This window comes from Dreissena polymorpha, chromosome 7, assembly GCF_020536995.1.
Source record: "Dreissena polymorpha isolate Duluth1 chromosome 7, UMN_Dpol_1.0, whole genome shotgun sequence".
Classification (NCBI taxonomy): domain Eukaryota; kingdom Metazoa; phylum Mollusca; class Bivalvia; order Myida; family Dreissenidae; genus Dreissena; species Dreissena polymorpha.
This window is the reverse complement of record NC_068361.1, coordinates 19,661,356-19,678,439: the sequence shown is the minus strand read 5'-3', so window position 1 is coordinate 19,678,439 and position 17,084 is coordinate 19,661,356. Positions and strand designations below refer to the sequence as shown.

General features: G+C 36.3%; 3 protein-coding genes across 6 annotated transcripts in view; 1 reads left to right on the top strand and 2 right to left on the bottom strand.

The window, feature by feature from the left end:
• LOC127837796 (uncharacterized) overlaps positions 1-17,084 on the bottom strand; it is a 225,974-nt gene that overhangs the window by 506 nt on the left and 208,384 nt on the right. The window lies entirely within an intron of this gene.
• LOC127837808 (uncharacterized) overlaps positions 1-17,084 on the bottom strand; it is a 224,846-nt gene that overhangs the window by 1,796 nt on the left and 205,966 nt on the right. The window lies entirely within an intron of this gene.
• Positions 2,290-17,084, top strand: part of LOC127837801 (G-protein coupled receptor 157-like) — a 231,957-nt gene continuing 217,162 nt past the window's right edge. For 2 of the 3 annotated variants that reach the window (XM_052365194.1, XM_052365196.1), the window contains exon 1: positions 3,555-3,683. The gene's annotated coding sequence lies outside the window, so the exon portion shown is untranslated. Of the gene's footprint in view, positions 2,432-3,554; positions 3,684-17,084 lie in introns of those variants that run through there. The other variant, XM_052365197.1, reaches the window with a different exon arrangement.

The window sequence follows — 17,084 nt, the reverse complement described above, 5'->3', positions numbered from 1 at the left end:
AAATGGCAGATGTGATTGCTTCCCTCCACGTAAAATGATGGAAAAAATCCCTTCTCCAAAACATTGATGAGATATGAAAGTAGCCAACGCATTCCTGCGAGAAGACCAGCTTGAATCCAGTCCTCAGGCGCACGCTCCTCGGCGGTCCATAGCAGAGCCTGCTTCAAATGGTACGTCTTCAGCGTGTTTTTCGTCCTCATAGCAACGTTTCCACACTTGAAAAAGATCTTGACGAGGCGATAAGCGACCCGGGCCTCTTCAGGAAGAAGCCGTACCAGCCGCACGTCCGCATGCGAAAACGACAGAATGAAGTCCTTCAGAGGAAAAGGATCCAGTATAGCCGACTTAGGAACGATACGAAAGCCTTCAGCCACAATTTCGTCAACGACCTCTTTCGGCGGCCAAACTCGTCGGCGTGTTATGAAAGACTTTGCTGTCCGAGGCCAGGCTCGACAACGTATTGCGGGTACCTTGTCCGCGGAATATTCCCCGTGTGGTTTCACGCCTCCTTCAGCAGAGACGCTAGGGTCTGAAACTGCCTCGTCTACCGTCTGAGTAAGGAGGTTTTGAAACTCGTCGCTTTTGAAATACAGCAAATCGTGAACGCCAAAGAAAGCTTTTTGGAAGTCCTGCTTCAGTTGCCCAAATCGGTCTTTAAGGGTCGAACGGAGCCCACTGCCCTTCTCCAGTAAATGCTCGGCTCCATACAGCATCTCTCTTACGAACTCCACTTTCTCACTGTTGCATGTGTACAACAAGTAGGCAAACACGATATGTTCCGTATTCCATACAAACATATGGTGATGGTCAATGAACGAATCGGTGGCCTTATAAACCGGGTCAAAGACCTGATCTGCAAAATTGATAGTCTCCGTGGTTGCGCATTTCAAATCCGAAGTTTGGACACCATTAGGCATAATGGAGTAAGTAGATCTGCGAAAAGTCTGCTTTTCGTGGACTCCAAACATACTGGTATCAAAAAGTCGAACCCACCTCGCGTTCAAATATTTAAATCTACAAGGGTTGTGTTCTGTATCTGTCTTGGGTGCGGTATATGGAAAAACAGAGGATTATCAGACCTGTACTCGAAGGTGGTTTCGTCGTGTGCGTCAAAGAATATTCTGGAGTAAACGAGAATGTCAACATCGCCTACGTCATAAAAGCGCGCTGTTTTCAGGCCATCTTTCGAACTCCCTACCACCTCTATATCTAGGCCCGCTGAAGTGGTCGTCAGGAAACGATCGTGCATATTATAATTGGCAGAATATGTAATGTTAACGAACAATGGTCTGCCATTCAGTTTTTCCAACACCTCGCTGATTGCTTCATCCTTGTTATCCATTTTTAATGCACGCATATTCTGGTAAAATGGTTGATAAAGTAGTCCTTTCTTAAAGATGTCCATGCGCACCTATTTTTCAATTTTCTGAAAGAGAGAAGAAACACAACAATAAACAATAGTTACTTATATTAGGCTTAAATCCGAATAATTCGATAAAAGTGAAGGCTTTATGATACTAAGCTGCAACATACGAAAATAACAGGAAACATGCATTTGTATATGGTAAGTCATTTTTTATGTAAAACAACCAGGCAGTAAAAACTCATGTTTACTGTTTGTGCACATGTACTTAACTATGTAAAACGACCGTTTTACCGCATAACAGTTATGTTCAAAACAAACATTACAGTAAGTCATGCGAAACACATTTATTCAAGCATGATTGACACGTACGCAGTGAGTAATCCGATATGGAATTAATTAAACACATTCAGTTGTTCATAAAACATTCTTGGCCAACTGTCAATTATCAATTTATCATATGTCAGATGTCATGAATAGAAAAGTTTAGTTAATTATTTAAATAAGTGTGCAAATGCGTTGTTTAAAAATTAATTATAAAAAGTAATATCTATTTAAACCACTCACAATTCCATTAGGAAAAATATCCAATTTCGTGCAATCATGATTTACCTACTCCCAATCTCTACCAATGATTCATATATCTGGTATTTTCGAAGCAGTGTTATTTTAGACGATGGCGCAATTTCTGTGTGAACATACGAAATGCGCATACCAGACGTGTTATTCACATCTGATACACACAGTTCATTCAACGATGTACTATGCCACCTGGATCAGCAGACGATTTATTCCACAAAGTCGAGTTCGGGGATAGCCGATGTATCACGATTGGTTCTAGGCGTGTTATTTACACTCGCACATTCTCGGCACGTTTCGGAAGCGGGTATTTTTTTCATGGCTCTTTGGTCAGTTGAGCGAGTCACGTGACGTAGGATAGTCACATGATACGAGGAGAGAATTGTACACCGGCGGAAGTTCCAGCCCCTCGTCCCGGATGGGTCGAAGAGGCAATCAACATCAAACAACGAAGACCGTCGATCATATGGTTCATATGATTTCAGAATGGTAAATATTAATTAAAAAAAATGTTATTTTAACTTTGCTGTTCTCAAGAGATCTTTATACTGATATTTAAAGTGATATAATGGGCATCTGACAGTTTATAGGGGTCTTTCGCAACTGTTGTTTATTTTTGTTGTTTTCACTTCATTTACACTTATATTTGTTAATGCAGCATCAACATACTAAAGCAATATCCCGGAAAGAAAAAAATCACGCATTTGAATATCAACCGTACTTTCGTTTGACAACTGATCATGCATGTACGATGTGAACCTAAATTTAGTTTTAGTGCAGATTCGTTCATACGACACAAAGACACATTTTGTTTTACGGATCATTTCTTCTTAGAGGACTGGGTGAGTCAAGTAAAATATCGTATATAAAATATATTTTTAATAAATTACTGGCAGCAAGATGAGTTGCAGATAATTGGTCAGTAACCACATTTTAACTAACTCTTTTGGCCCGTTAATTCTTTTCAGCTCAATTCAACAGTGAAAAATGCCCATACTATTACTTTAAAGTCAGCATGTTCAGTCAAAATTCTTTAAAAGCAGACCCAAGTAGAATTGGCTCCTAGTCAAATTGGCGATACAGCATTATGAAAGATGTGTGTATATTTAATTTACGTGCGTAAACATGTAATTTGTATGTGTAATTAACGCATGTACATACCTTATCTACAGCCCTGCCAGCATGAATAAGGTTATTATAAGGTATTAATCATGTGCCCTTATTCATCCAACATCCATTGGCATTTCCGAAATTATTGTTTTCTTCATTTTTTTAAAGAACGCTAAATGTATCATTATGGCAACAGTTTGGGTCCTGCTCAGTAGCCAAATATTTGCAAAAGGCCAGCATTGAAATATTGCATTTCAGACTAGACAAGCTAAGCTTCTAATATTACCAAATCGAGGCTCAAATGTAAAAGTTTTTACAGTAATGCATGTCCCCCTCCGCCATTCACAAACAATCCAAGAGGAATACGGAACATATCTGCACAATATGTGTAAACAAAACACCCGTCACATGCCTCAAGCTTGCAACATACAAAAAGCGTCAAAGAACATGTCCCGATATATATTCACTTGTCCCCAGAAACACATCTTTAATTATTGGGCCTTACCTCAAAATATGTTGTTCTTTCTAATTTTAACGTGGGGTGTTTAAAACTTAAGTGTGTACACGGTGTACAATACGGACTAATCTGTTTTGGAAAGCGTTTATATTTGTTTTATGTAATATGACTGTGGTAAGTAAGTTATTGTTTTCCTTTTTTGTAGAATAGAATACAATGCACACTTTCGATTTTAAGTGGTATGCTTCTTGGCTACTTAATTCAAATATATTGAGTAGATAAGTTTTTTGCGTATCGCAATGAATTCAATGCTGTTGAATGAAACATCAATACACGCATGGTGTTATTAACTTTGTATCTAAGATTTAAATTTCAACGGTTAATATTCGAATTACAATTATATAATTAAATATATCTGAAGAAATAGATCGTCTTGCAAATTCAACCTTGCCGCTATTCATTAACTCTTCACTTCCCTAGCAATAAGCTTGACAATAGTTTTATGAGTCTCGCTTTGGGAAAACAGGTCTTAATTCATGTTCGTTAAGTGTCGTCCCAGATTAGCCCGTGTAGTTCGCACAGGTTAATCAGAGACGACACATTTTGCCTAGGCTTTATTTCTTTTCGATTAGACTTCCTTTCATCGATTTTTTTCATAAAATCAGGTTTTCTAAGATTGAGACTCGATTTTGTGAAGTTAGATTATCAATAAAATCTATGACATGAAATTCTAAATATAAGAGCACTGTAATACAGTAGCTTCCTTCCTATGAAGCGCGTCAAAGTTCAGTTTCATATGCCTATTGATAAACGGAATCAAATGGCTATATCTATATCAATGTATGTGTAAGCTTTGTAAAGATCATGCGTAAATAAACTGTTACTGGCGTGTGCTATCTATTGGTTTGTTTTGACAAGTTTAAATGTGGCTAGACAAGTAAATTATAACAGTTTATTTATTTCAAATTCCCAGTTCATTCAGTGTTATCATTTTTTACAGTTCTTCTATTTATATTTGAAAGTTAAATAATATTCTTTTTACTTGTTATTTTGATCAACCGCTTTGGGCGTCATTGAATGTTTATTAGGACTTCAGTACTTTTGGCTTAGAAAATAAGCAATCTGGGAAAACTTGGATTAAAGTATATGCGTTAAAGGGGCCTTTTCACAGATTTTGGCATTTTTTTAACTTATTCATTAAATGCTTTATATTGATAAATGTAAACATTGGATCGTAAAAGCTCCAGTAAAAAATCAAGAAAAAAAATAAAAAAAGGAAAAGAACATTGCCCGTAGCAGGTTTCGAACCAGTGACCCCTGGAGTCCTGCCAGAGTCCTGAAGTAAAAACGCTTTAGCCTACTGAGCTATTCCGCCGAGTACACATTGTTGACGTATTTTATACATTATATAAGCAATCTTCGTAGTTTCACAAAATTTAACGACAAAAACAGAACTCTCCAAATTATTCAATCGTTTCGCGTTGCAACGCTTTATAATTTTTAGGTTTTAAAATCGTCAAAAGATGCATATAATGGCTATATTAGAGCATGGTTAATGTTCAGTATTACTGTTTCCTCACAAATATCATAACTGAAACGAAAACTTACGAATCTGAAACAATTTTTTTCAATTTTGTCAATTTACCAAAGCGTGAAAAGATCCCTTTAAGTGCTACCCATACTATTATGTGCAGTTAGCACAGGCTAATAAGGGACGAAGCTTGTCGCCTACTTTTTCTCACGGATTTTCGAAGATACCTCCTTTAAACGAAGCATAGACGGAAAGTGTCGTTTCAGTCCTACTCGGTTACTCCTTTCTCCAAAGATTCAACAAGATCAGGGCTAATCTATTTAACTGTTCAGGGGTCATTATCAAAGTGGTGTGAAGCGCTGATCACTGTTGGTAGTGATAACATGAGGGGATTTATTGGCCATATCTAATTACAAGATACTGGTGTAGAATGCTGATAATTCAGAGGGTTAAACATTGCTCACACACTAAATGAATAATTAATTATTTTGATTGTAGAAAAATACAGGGGCGTGCATTTTAATAAATATCAAAGAGTTAATATTAACAAAAGCACATTTTAATAAAGAGCATCGTGCTTGTATTTGAATGATGGATTAAAATATAAAGAACAGATCAGAACTTGTACAAAGTTTATTATTGAATTGATCAACATATTAATTAATGTTCATTAAACTATGTTATGGAAAGTATATATATGCGTATGTAATGATCTCAGAGCATAATTATAATTATGTTATATAAAATTATAATGCAGATATTTTCCATTACACATAAATATCAAATTATTCAGAAGTTAACAATTGAATATTCCTTATTTTTTCAATGTACATCTATTAATAGCATAAATAGTATGCCACGTAAACTTTATAGAATTCTTGTCAATTTTTATAATATTAGAATGATAAGCTGCTATATACATTTATATTTAGTGTAACCAGGGGCAAGTTAGGTTTTAGAAAGGTTAAGAACAAGATGTGTGAAAGCGAGTAGAAATTATTAGAAATTAAGTAATGAGGACTTAGTACAATTGAGTAGAATGAAAATAAAATATAGAAATGGAACTTCGAATAATTCATTCTTACACCGACAACAACAATAGCTTAAATGGCGTACTGCGGCATTAGTACTGTCATGATTGTAACCCAAACTTTTCTAGCAAGGAAATTTCATGGAAAAAACATTAATTTTTACAGCAAATACCAACTTTACCTTTGTAATTCACATAACAAATGTTCACATACTATACATAACGGGTAACTATGTTACTAATAAGTAAGTTGTCCATCATAAGGACTAAGACGCAGTCTCTTAAACAAACCTTTTCTGTGCTTTCACCAGCGCTTGTCTCATAATTATGTCAATAAATATTTTTTTAATAAGTGTTATAAAAGGTCTTTTCACTGTTTGCCACGTCTTTCAACTTTTGTTTAGCTGTTGTTAAACTTTGGGTTAGCCCTCCTGCTTACGTCAAATGAAATACTGCTGACAGGGAATGATAATTTTTCGACAGTTCCTGTGTGCTTTTGTCTTGAAGAATTTCACAATACCTTTTGTTTAAAATATTCAAGAAACTGTCATATTGCATGTACAACCTTGTGTATTTCTTTTTCAAGAACTGTTTGATCTCTTCTGCTCTTTTAAGTGACCTTTGGTTGATGAATATTTCAAACAGAATTTGGCAAACAAGAGGAGTTTCAATATACCAATCCGAGAGCACATTAAATGATTGTGTGGACAATGGATTTGTTTGAGGTGTACCATAGCAACATTGACATGTTTCATCAGTATCTGCAAAGATAGAATCTGTGTCACAATCATATGATTTCCCATTATACAAAACAGATTCATTCAGTCTTCCGGACAGAAAATCATCTCGCAATTTAAAACGCATGTATTCCCCTGAAGAGTCTTCATACTTTTTTTTATAGTTCCAGAAAGAACACAAATTCTGAACACGTATCCTTGTGGTTTGTTTTTAAATATGATGATATAATAGTCTTAATATCAGGAATGGAAGCCTGGCTGCCTTCTGAAATGTCTGCATAAACATGTAATGACTTATTATGCGTACAGTGACTGGTACAATCAGACAATACAATTGCATTCAAAAAGCACTGGTCAGGCATTGTATTCACCACTTGTGACTCAATGATATAAGGACTGTGTGTATTTTTTCCACTTATACATATTCGCTCACCCATTTCAGCATGTTCCCGTTGCTTTGTTCTTTCCAAAATTTCATTTCTTGCCTGCTCCATTATCGTCCCGGCAAGTTGGTGCGCCTGTTGCATTTCAGATAAGAATTTAGTTTTTTCATAATTGTTGTCTCATATGTATCACTTTCAATTTTAAAATCTCCTTCTCTCATAAAATGCATTTCAAAGAAACATATTTCCTCCAGCTTTCTTCAGTAAACTCATTTTTGTAAAATGAATTTAATGTTGTAATGTAACTTTCCTCAATTTTATGTTCCGACAAAAGGACTTTAGATAGAAAATCAGCATTAGCTATATGTTTGTATATCTCTTTTGTAGATGTAATGGGGGTTTCCTCTGACTGTTTAACTAATATCCCCTTAATTTCCTTCGTAATCTGTCTACACACTACATATTTGTCGCGATATGACATACAGTATTGCACTATGCTGTCCAGTTTAAATGAAGGTTTTCCTTCAACACTTTTACACTGTGATCTTTTCCTTTCAACCAAATGAAAATGTTGCCACTTTTAATTGCTAGTTCATCTCCACACTTATTGTTTTTATGTCCCCCACTATAGTAGTGGGGGACATATTGTTTTTGCCCTCTCTGTTGGTCTGTTGGTTGGTTTGCGCCAACTTTAACATTTTGCAATAACTTTTTGCACATTTTGAGTGGTGAAAGGTTAAGGTCAAGGTCATCCTTCTAGATCAAATATATGGGTCAAAATTGCTCATGTAATGCAACTTCTGCAATATTGAAGCTAGCAATTTTATATTTGACATGCATGAGTATCTCATGGAGCTGCACATAGTGGTGAAGGGTCAAGGTCATCCTTCAAGGTCAAACATCATATAGGGGACATTGTGTTTCACAAACACATCTTGTTTAGAAATGCTTTGAACTCATCAAAGATAATATATTCTGAATCATTTTCGTCAAAAACTATTCTAAGTTCCCTCAGTGATAGAATATGAAGTCATTTTGGTTGTCAATCTGAAAGAGTAAAGAAAACTATCTTTACAAATCACATCACTTCTATTAGTTTTAATTTCAATCATTTCATATTACATGTTCGGTGCTTGTTATATGTCAAATTTAAAATCTAAGAAAGGTGAACATTAAATTATTTTACTAACAAATTTCAAGCTTACCTGTTTTATACATATCAAAAAATTCAAAATAAATGTTGTATTGGCTGATGATATTTGGCACAACTGCTAATTACACTGGTCGATAACTCTCTGAAACATGTTGCATATTTAGCCATTTATAACACCTGGGTTAATTTATTATCGCCAAGCAGGCTGTTACAGGGGAGTGTGCTTTATGACCACAGAACAGTTAAACTAATTAGTTCTGCTGATAAGCCGATGGCTAAAATCTAGCCGTCCTGGGAGTAACTTGGTAGGGGTGGTTTATGCAGTTTGCATAGGCTGATCCTGGACAGCACTCTACGTAAATTTATTAAGCCCAGTTTTCCCCGAACGCGGCTAACGTTCATATATTAGTAAACTGGTATAGGTTCAGCAAGGTAAGTTCATGTATCCGCGTAGGCGTTTCATAACGAATTCTTTATGGATCCAAACGGTAAAATTGTATAATCGTCTATAATGGTACATACTTTGGAGTTCGTGGTTAAAGTATACAATGTACATAGTTGATGGGGCAGTCAGGTCCAACTACAATGATTGTCACTAATTTTTATTGGCTTGCACGATTCGTAACTTTGATTTTAAGTAAATGTTGCAATGACCTGCATTTTTTAAAATATACCCTAACCTCTTCTAGATTTGGTACACGTATTTGCTAAAATCGAGCAACGAGGATATCCGATACCTACTCAGCCTGTTCATAATCCAGCGCGACAAAAGTTGCTGAATACCAACTCACATTCTTCGTGTAATGTTAACCCGAACCAATTATGTATTGACTTTCCGCAATAAAAAGACAAACCCACTTTCATATTTTAATATGTTTGAACGCTGTAGTTTTCGCTCCGTTTTAAGAGGCTGTGCTGTATTTCCCTTCGTAAGCGAAGATAGTGTTCACTGTCAATATGCTCATGTTTATCCTCGGTTTAAGCAAATACAACAGGTATTTTGTTTAAAACACTCGTATATTTGTTATAGATAAGCCATACATCCAGCCCGTTAAAGGTATGCAATATTAAGATAATATTTTTGCTAGTAAAACTTGTGTCCTGTTTAATCCCCCCCACAAAAAAAAAAAAAAAAAAAATAAAAAAATAAAAAAAGTTAAATGCGTGCTATCCTCAATTTGTTTTAGTCCTATTTTCATGAAGATGGACATTTATCGCGGAGGGTTGAAGACATACAAGTTAAGCATTGAAGTGTAAAGGTATTGCTTAACTATCAAACAATTTTTTTAACTATTTTAGGCGGATGTTATGTAACAGAAAAACAGTTTAATAAACAGGAAATAAGTCCACCGGTTAACCGTTGACCATTCATCATGGATGTTTTAAACAAATCCGCTCTGTAAGATTGTCTGGATTTCGTGCCTGGATACACATTCGGATTACTGTTCATGAGCTGCTTTTCGTCGATCGTTGGATGTTATGTCATTTTCTGGACGTACCTCAAACTACCAGTAATTCGAACCTTTTTACGAAGGTTATTACTATTCTTAAGTGCCGCCGACTTTTTAAATGCAGCCGGCAATTTGATCGGTGGCGTCCGTTACATGTTTTTTGGAGAGAACGGTCAGCCCGTGTACGAATCTCAATCACTCCGACGCCGTTTGCATAGCACAGAGTTACATAACGACGTCTGCAAGTATGGCGTCATTCTTCTGGACTTCTGCCATCGCGATTTACATTTTGTGTCAGCAACTGAGAATCCAAACAGGAATCTCGTCTGCAAGGGGGCTTATTTTTTACAACCTTGTTTGCACTGGGATTCCAGGTAAATATGTACTTAGACTTAATATATGTAGATTCAGACTAAAGAGTTGTAAATGATATATGATATCACTTGGGAGAACTGGATTTTACGAATGTGCGTAAAGTGTCGTCCCGGATTAGTCCACACATGCTTATCAGGGACAGCGTTGTCTGCCTAAATTTGCTTTTGCTAAAAAGAGACTTCCATGAAGCGAAAAATGACATAACAGCATACACTGTGGTCTTCGATTGGTCTGTGCGACCGAACAGTCAAATTGGATTGACACTTAACGTGCATGCATTAAGCCCTGTTTTCTCAAAACGAGGTTCATATGTGTATATGTATGCCTTTGTCCAAAGCAAGTGCCGTTCTGTGTTTACAACCCTAATATACAGCGCGCTAAAATAACCTCAAATCCACGTTTTCGATGTGGTGGCTGGTGTAAAAATGAGTCCATTTCATCTACTTGATATGTGTATATATACAGGGTGTAGGATCAACAGTTAATAACTGTATTTTTGCAAATATCTCAAGTTATTGAAATACATTTGCAAAAATCTTTAGTGCATAAATGACGGTTTTCATGCTTTGTGTGCAGATATTTTAAGCTTTAAGAATAAGTAATTGCATATGTCTTAGGCTTATTAAACAAAGTAAGTCTGGCGTATTTGACATTGCCATAAGCAGCATAAAACTGTCTATTGTGCAATAGCTTTAATTCTTAACAATTTTTGTAAAAAGTTATTTGAAGAAAAGCACCACACACCGATAAGTTTACATCCATTAACGTTCAATTCTTAACCCCACAAGTCACGTGGTTCTGCACCCTGTATAAACAGAGTACCAAAAAACACAAACATGCTATTCTGTTTACATATGCAATTATTTTCTAACATTTAGCGATATGTATATAAATTGTTCAAGTTGGAATTCAAAATTTAAGCGGCGGATTTGACTACTGAATTTCAAACGCGACATGCATAGTATTTGATTACTACTTTTAGCTTTTTGTTATTACTATTATTTCATCGATGCATTGAGAATATTTATCATAAAATCCCTTCCGGGATGATTGGCAAGCATTTCAACAAACATTTATTCCCTGGACATTTAAAACGTCCAATCAGCATATAATACAACAATCATTGGTATGGGCGCGCGAGGGTTCAACAACTCTCTGGGGACATGGAGTTCATGATACTTTATAAAAATGAGCATCGCTCTGTGAAAACCGGGCTTGATGTATGTGCGTAAAATATTGTCCCAGATTAGCCGGTATAGTCCTCGTAGACTTATAAGGCACGACACTTTCTGCTTGTATGGTGTTTTTCTTTTAAAGGAGGTCTCTTCTAACGAAAATCCATATAGTTAGAAAGTGTCGTCACTGATAAGCCTGTACGGACTGCACAGACCAATCTGGGACGGCACTTTACGCAATGCAGGATGCCACGTTTTCACAAAACGCGGTTCAAAGTAAATCAGTTTTTTGTTGCAGTGATTGTAACATCGGTGGCCATTGGAATGGATATCCTAGGGGCCAACAACTCTGTTGGGACAGGGGGCTGGTGCTGGATAATATGCTCCTTGTCTAATCGCACGCAGACAGTGTGGATGTTATTGGCGGGAAAATTCTGAGAAATCGCCTGCTACTTGCTTACCGCACTTGTGTTCGTGATTGCAAAGTATTGTAAATTAAACGAGAAGGTATGCATATAGGTCGTGTTTTAATTTGTAGTTTAGATTAGTGAAGTTTTCAGAGCATTTAGATTTGTATGGAAATACCAGATTGGTTTTCAAATAATCACCCAGTACCGGTAATCGTTGATTTTTAAACGAATCAAATGCATCTACTTTGTTTCAAGACTTATACAATTTGGTTGTGTTTTGTTTCATAGGAAATGCCATTCATTCAGTTCATTTACACAATTTTACTGGCCAGAATACATGCTTGTAGGTTTAACGATTCAATGATAAAGATGTTTTCTCTCATGGTAAAACTGATTCATAAACAATTCAGGCACACGACGACGACGCCCCGCGCAATTCTACAAACATGGACCTCTCCGAAATTCGACCCCAAAACAACAAGATCCTCTATTACTGCATCAGCCTGTGTTTGTTGAGATTATGGAGTACAGTCAGATTTTTTTGTCGCTATCGTCAGTGGCAACATAGATTCGGTAGAAATCAGTCTGACGCAAAGCATTGGTGACAGTTGGCAAGGGTTCTGGAATTTCTTGGTGCTCTGTCTGTTAGACGACGTGGTTCGGGATTATATTTGCGCATGTTGCCGAAGTTGTTGCAGTGGTTCCCCGCGCATCGAAGAACTAGAACCAATTTTACAGGAGTAATACTGTCGCAAGTTGGTCTTCAACAGAAGCGTTACATTTGTGCCAAAGCAACTGTTAAGAATTATATAAAATTAACTGCCACCTCTAATTAAATGTACATTTACTATGAACTTTGCTTATTTGAAATAAAGTAGAATAGGTTGATGATGTTGACGAATGTATACAAACATTTCGCTTTACCAATTGTAATGTTGTCGTATTGACGACTGTAATGGAAATGCATGCGTTATAAAACAGCAAAAGTCGCATGCTATCTGTATAAAATGAAATATCTTAAGTAGGGAAAGTTTCTTTAATACAAATACACTACCCTGGTTATCAAAAGCCGGCATTAACCGCTATGTCGTCGAATCCATGGTGAACATATGAGCCTCGTTTTGCGGAATCTGAGCTTAATGTATGTGCGTAAAGAGTCACGCCATGTTAGCCTGTGCAATCCGCATGGGTTAATCTGGGAAGACACTTTCCGCCTTAAGAGGATTTAAAACGACATTTCATATGAACGAAAAAATCCACAAAAGCGGAAAGTGTCGTCCCTTATTAGCCTGTGCTTACTACATAGGCTTATCTTGCTTGACATTTTACGCACATTAATTAAGCCCCGTTTTCCAAAACGGGACTCCATATATTCGCTCATTGCTACCTGAATGCTTTGCTGTAATGCGACAAAACACATGTATGTATTGTATTTGTTTGAATTATGCACAAGTGTGCACCATTTAAACCGAATGTATACACAAATACTTAGCTGTCGAGGTAATGAACAGCAGATGGGATTGTTGCGGATCAGTTGTGACATGATCATTAAAGAAAAGTATTACTTTTCACGTAGACGACCGAACAAGTTGATATAATCTGTCAGATTCGATAGTTTAAGTGTTTCCAAACTTCGTGTTATCTGTTTTGTTGATTAAATGGTTACCACGAGTTATTTAAGTCGCCCTCACGACTGTTTTGTTCCAACGTGTAAGTTATGTCTTTCTTCCGAGATATTTATATTGTTACGAAGCAATTACCAAGACTTTGTTTAAGTTCCGATAACTTAGTTACATCATGCACACAACCTAATAAGTCGTGTAAACGAGTTCAAATGTCTTTGGAACGAAATATATTGAAACAAGCACATGTCACATCTGTGCCCTCCTAAATCACGGTTTTCAGAAGATTTGTCTGTGAGTTTTGTTAAATTACCAATGGCTTTCGATCTTCATTAGTTTAAATAACTTCTATTATAAACCCCATACCCCATCGCAATATATTACCACGCTGTTTTTGGACAGTTAAACACAGTTATTTTAGTAGTATAGTAGTTTTATATGAAGTTCATCTTAATCGTCATTTATATTAAGATAAAACATTGTACAGTCTGATTTGCTTTACACGCGGACTCAAAACAACAAAACAACATATCTAAGTGTATAATATATAAATGAGCCGTGTTCTATGAAAAGGGTGTTTAATGTATGTACGTAAAGTGTTCTCCCAGATCAGCCTGTGCAGTCCACACAGGGTGATCAGGTATGACACTTGTCGCTTTCATGATATTTTCTGTTTTAAGAAAGTCACTTCTTAGCAAAAATCCATTTTGGGCGGAATGCATTAAACCCCATTTTCACAGAGCGCGGCTCAAATGTATACGTATGCAACAGACGAAGAGGAAAACTGTGCTTAAATTTGCTTCTAATCAAACGTTGATTATTCCGTTACTGATTTTTTTTCTGACAATCGATTATCCAAGGAACACATAAGTAAAATTTTTCCTCTTTAAATATCATTCAGCTGCCTTGTTATGCGGCATGCCGTATGGGATGGGTGAGCTATGTACAACGCTGGCAAATTTAAATCTTACAATAATGAAGAATTTGTTTTGTTTTTAACATTAATTAACTGCCCTTTTAATGCCAACATATTTAATATCTCTTTAACTTGTTTTGTTATGTTGTTCTGTAAATAAAAATTAGTTTTTTCTCTCTCGAGTTCGATCTTTTAAAATGTACAGCGTGAAAATGTCATAGCGGTATTTAACCTTTTATCGATTAAATTGGAGTGTAACAAAAGCGAATCAAGCAGGCATGACACATTGAGGGAAATATCGAAAAGCAGACGATCGCAAATAAACTGAAAGTGATTTTCATTGCGTTCAGTTGAGTTATCCAAGTTTTCCAACTTCTGAAGCAATGGGAAAAAGACCAAGGAAACGGAAACTGGATTCATGTGGTAATCTTTTGAACGCGAGTTTCATGAGTTATTTGATAAAAGCTTTTGTTTGTCGCACTTACTTGATTAAGCAACATATTTTCGAGGACGAATGCAATTTTTGTGGAGTGCTATAAATACAACTTACTTATTTTATTTTCATTGCTGTACAACCGAAAAAAATGAAGCTGCATCACGGCCGTTAATCACGCGCGCCACTTCTTTTTTTTGAGATGCATTAATATGTGGCATTTGGGTCGAAAGTCAACAAGACCTATGCCTCGTTCTCATACTTTTGTGTCTTCTCATTGTATTCGTGCTCAATTTAATATGTCATTTTCGCTCTTGCCAAATACTTTGCATGTCAGGATTCTATTCAAGTAGATCGAGGGTTTACAACTGCTGACTATTTTGCCGAGAAAATGAGTTTTAAACAAGAAATGTTCCACACAGACATAGATATTGCTTAAATTGTGGTAAAAAATACCATTGCAGAGTATTATTGCATTATAAATCGCCAGCACTTAAAACAAAAAAGTTTAGTACTTTTGTGCAAGTGGCAGAAACATTTCTAATGAAGGCCACGCTCTATTTAATTCGGAGCACTGAGAGGTACCCGACAGGGTATTGTAACTCAATGTGCAAGACGCGCGAGACGATTATATTTCAATTAACACGTTTGCATTGTTGTGTTATAAGTAACCATGGTTAAAAATATTTACATCCTTGCTCTTATTTGGAATTTTATATTTGAAAATAAATCACTTCCATCATTACATACACATTCAATTGTGTCTTAGAAAGAGGACATTGCAATCCGTTACGTAAAAAATAACTTCCCCACTCGGAGCCCCATTTAGAACGCGGTCAAGAGAGGAGCACGAATCCAATGAGAATAACCTTCTGGATGATGCAGATCATTAGCCTTCACCTTCACGAGTTGAAAAAAGTAAATATGTAAACAAAGACGATTTTCAGATGGTTTAATACTGAAATAGTATTTTATTGAGGAAATAAAAGTTATACAATGCTAAAAATACTTGTCATTCATTGTATGTGCATGCAAGGGGAACGAATGTACGAGAACATAGCATACTACTTTTTAGTACTAGGTAAAATGAGAAATGTACGTCGACGTATATTTCATGTGTGTACGTCGACGTACATTTTTGTACGTCAACATACAAATTTCCTGAACAGCCAATCAAAACACTCCTCTCTTGAGACGCTTTTCCTTCTGATTTATTCATAATCAATGTTGAAAACCTCTTTTTATGCCCCCCTTCGAAGAAGAGGGGGTATATTGCTTTGCTCATGTCGGTCGGTCGGTCGGTAGGTCGGTCGGTCCGTCCACCAGGTGGTTTCCGGATGAAAACTCAAGAACGCTTGGGGCTAGGATCATGAAACTTCATAGGTACATTGATCATGACTCGCAGATGACCCCTAACGATTTTGAGGTCACTAGGTCAAAGTTTCAAGGTCACAGGTGAAGGTCACAGTTGCTGGAAATAGGCATCATAAGGATTAAGCATGGTTCAAACAAGGGAAACAACTACGGTTTATGCGTGTTCTTTTTATTACAGATTTGCCTCCCTTTAATTCATTCCAAATCTCATTTTACAGCAGAGATTCCAAATCTGACCTGTAAATGAGCCCCATATTTACTGCCAGTGCTAGGTTACCTTTTCCCATTTGATCATTCTTAAGTATTGGTATTGTAATGCTGCAACTGCTGCTGCTACTGCTACTACTACTACTACTACTACTACTACTACCATGGATCATTTTTTCCCGCAACATCAATCGGTCCGGATATAAATGGGGAAAAGTATCCGAAAATGTATATCCGAAATCATGACAAATTACGTTAATATATATATACCATTGATTTTGCAATTCATGAAGGTGGTATAATACATGTACAAGTTAAATTCCCTGAGGTATTTATTTTAAACGGAACGAGTTTTCTCAACTGGTTTAATCATTTGGTATTTCATTGTTGTTTCGTGTGCTGTTTTATCAGACTTTTTTCGTCGTTGTCAATATTATTAATCTGTGTAAGTCTATACCGATGTTTTAAATTGTTGTCGACTCGATAATAGCTTACAAACATGCACTGAACCAAACAAATGTCTGTGCGTAGGTTGGCTACTGACAACAAACCAAATAATTAAGAAATAATTTGTTGTCAAATAACCCACGGCCGATAGTTTAGATGCGTAGGGATTTAATCACGAGAGCGAAGCATTTGAAACCACGCATCTAATTTTCCGGTCGTGAGTTATTCAACAACAAAGTATAAAGTACGCGAATTATTTCGATTCTAACACGGTTTTACTAAAGATTTATTCAATGTATATTATTTTTTTTGTGTACTATTTTATGTGAAG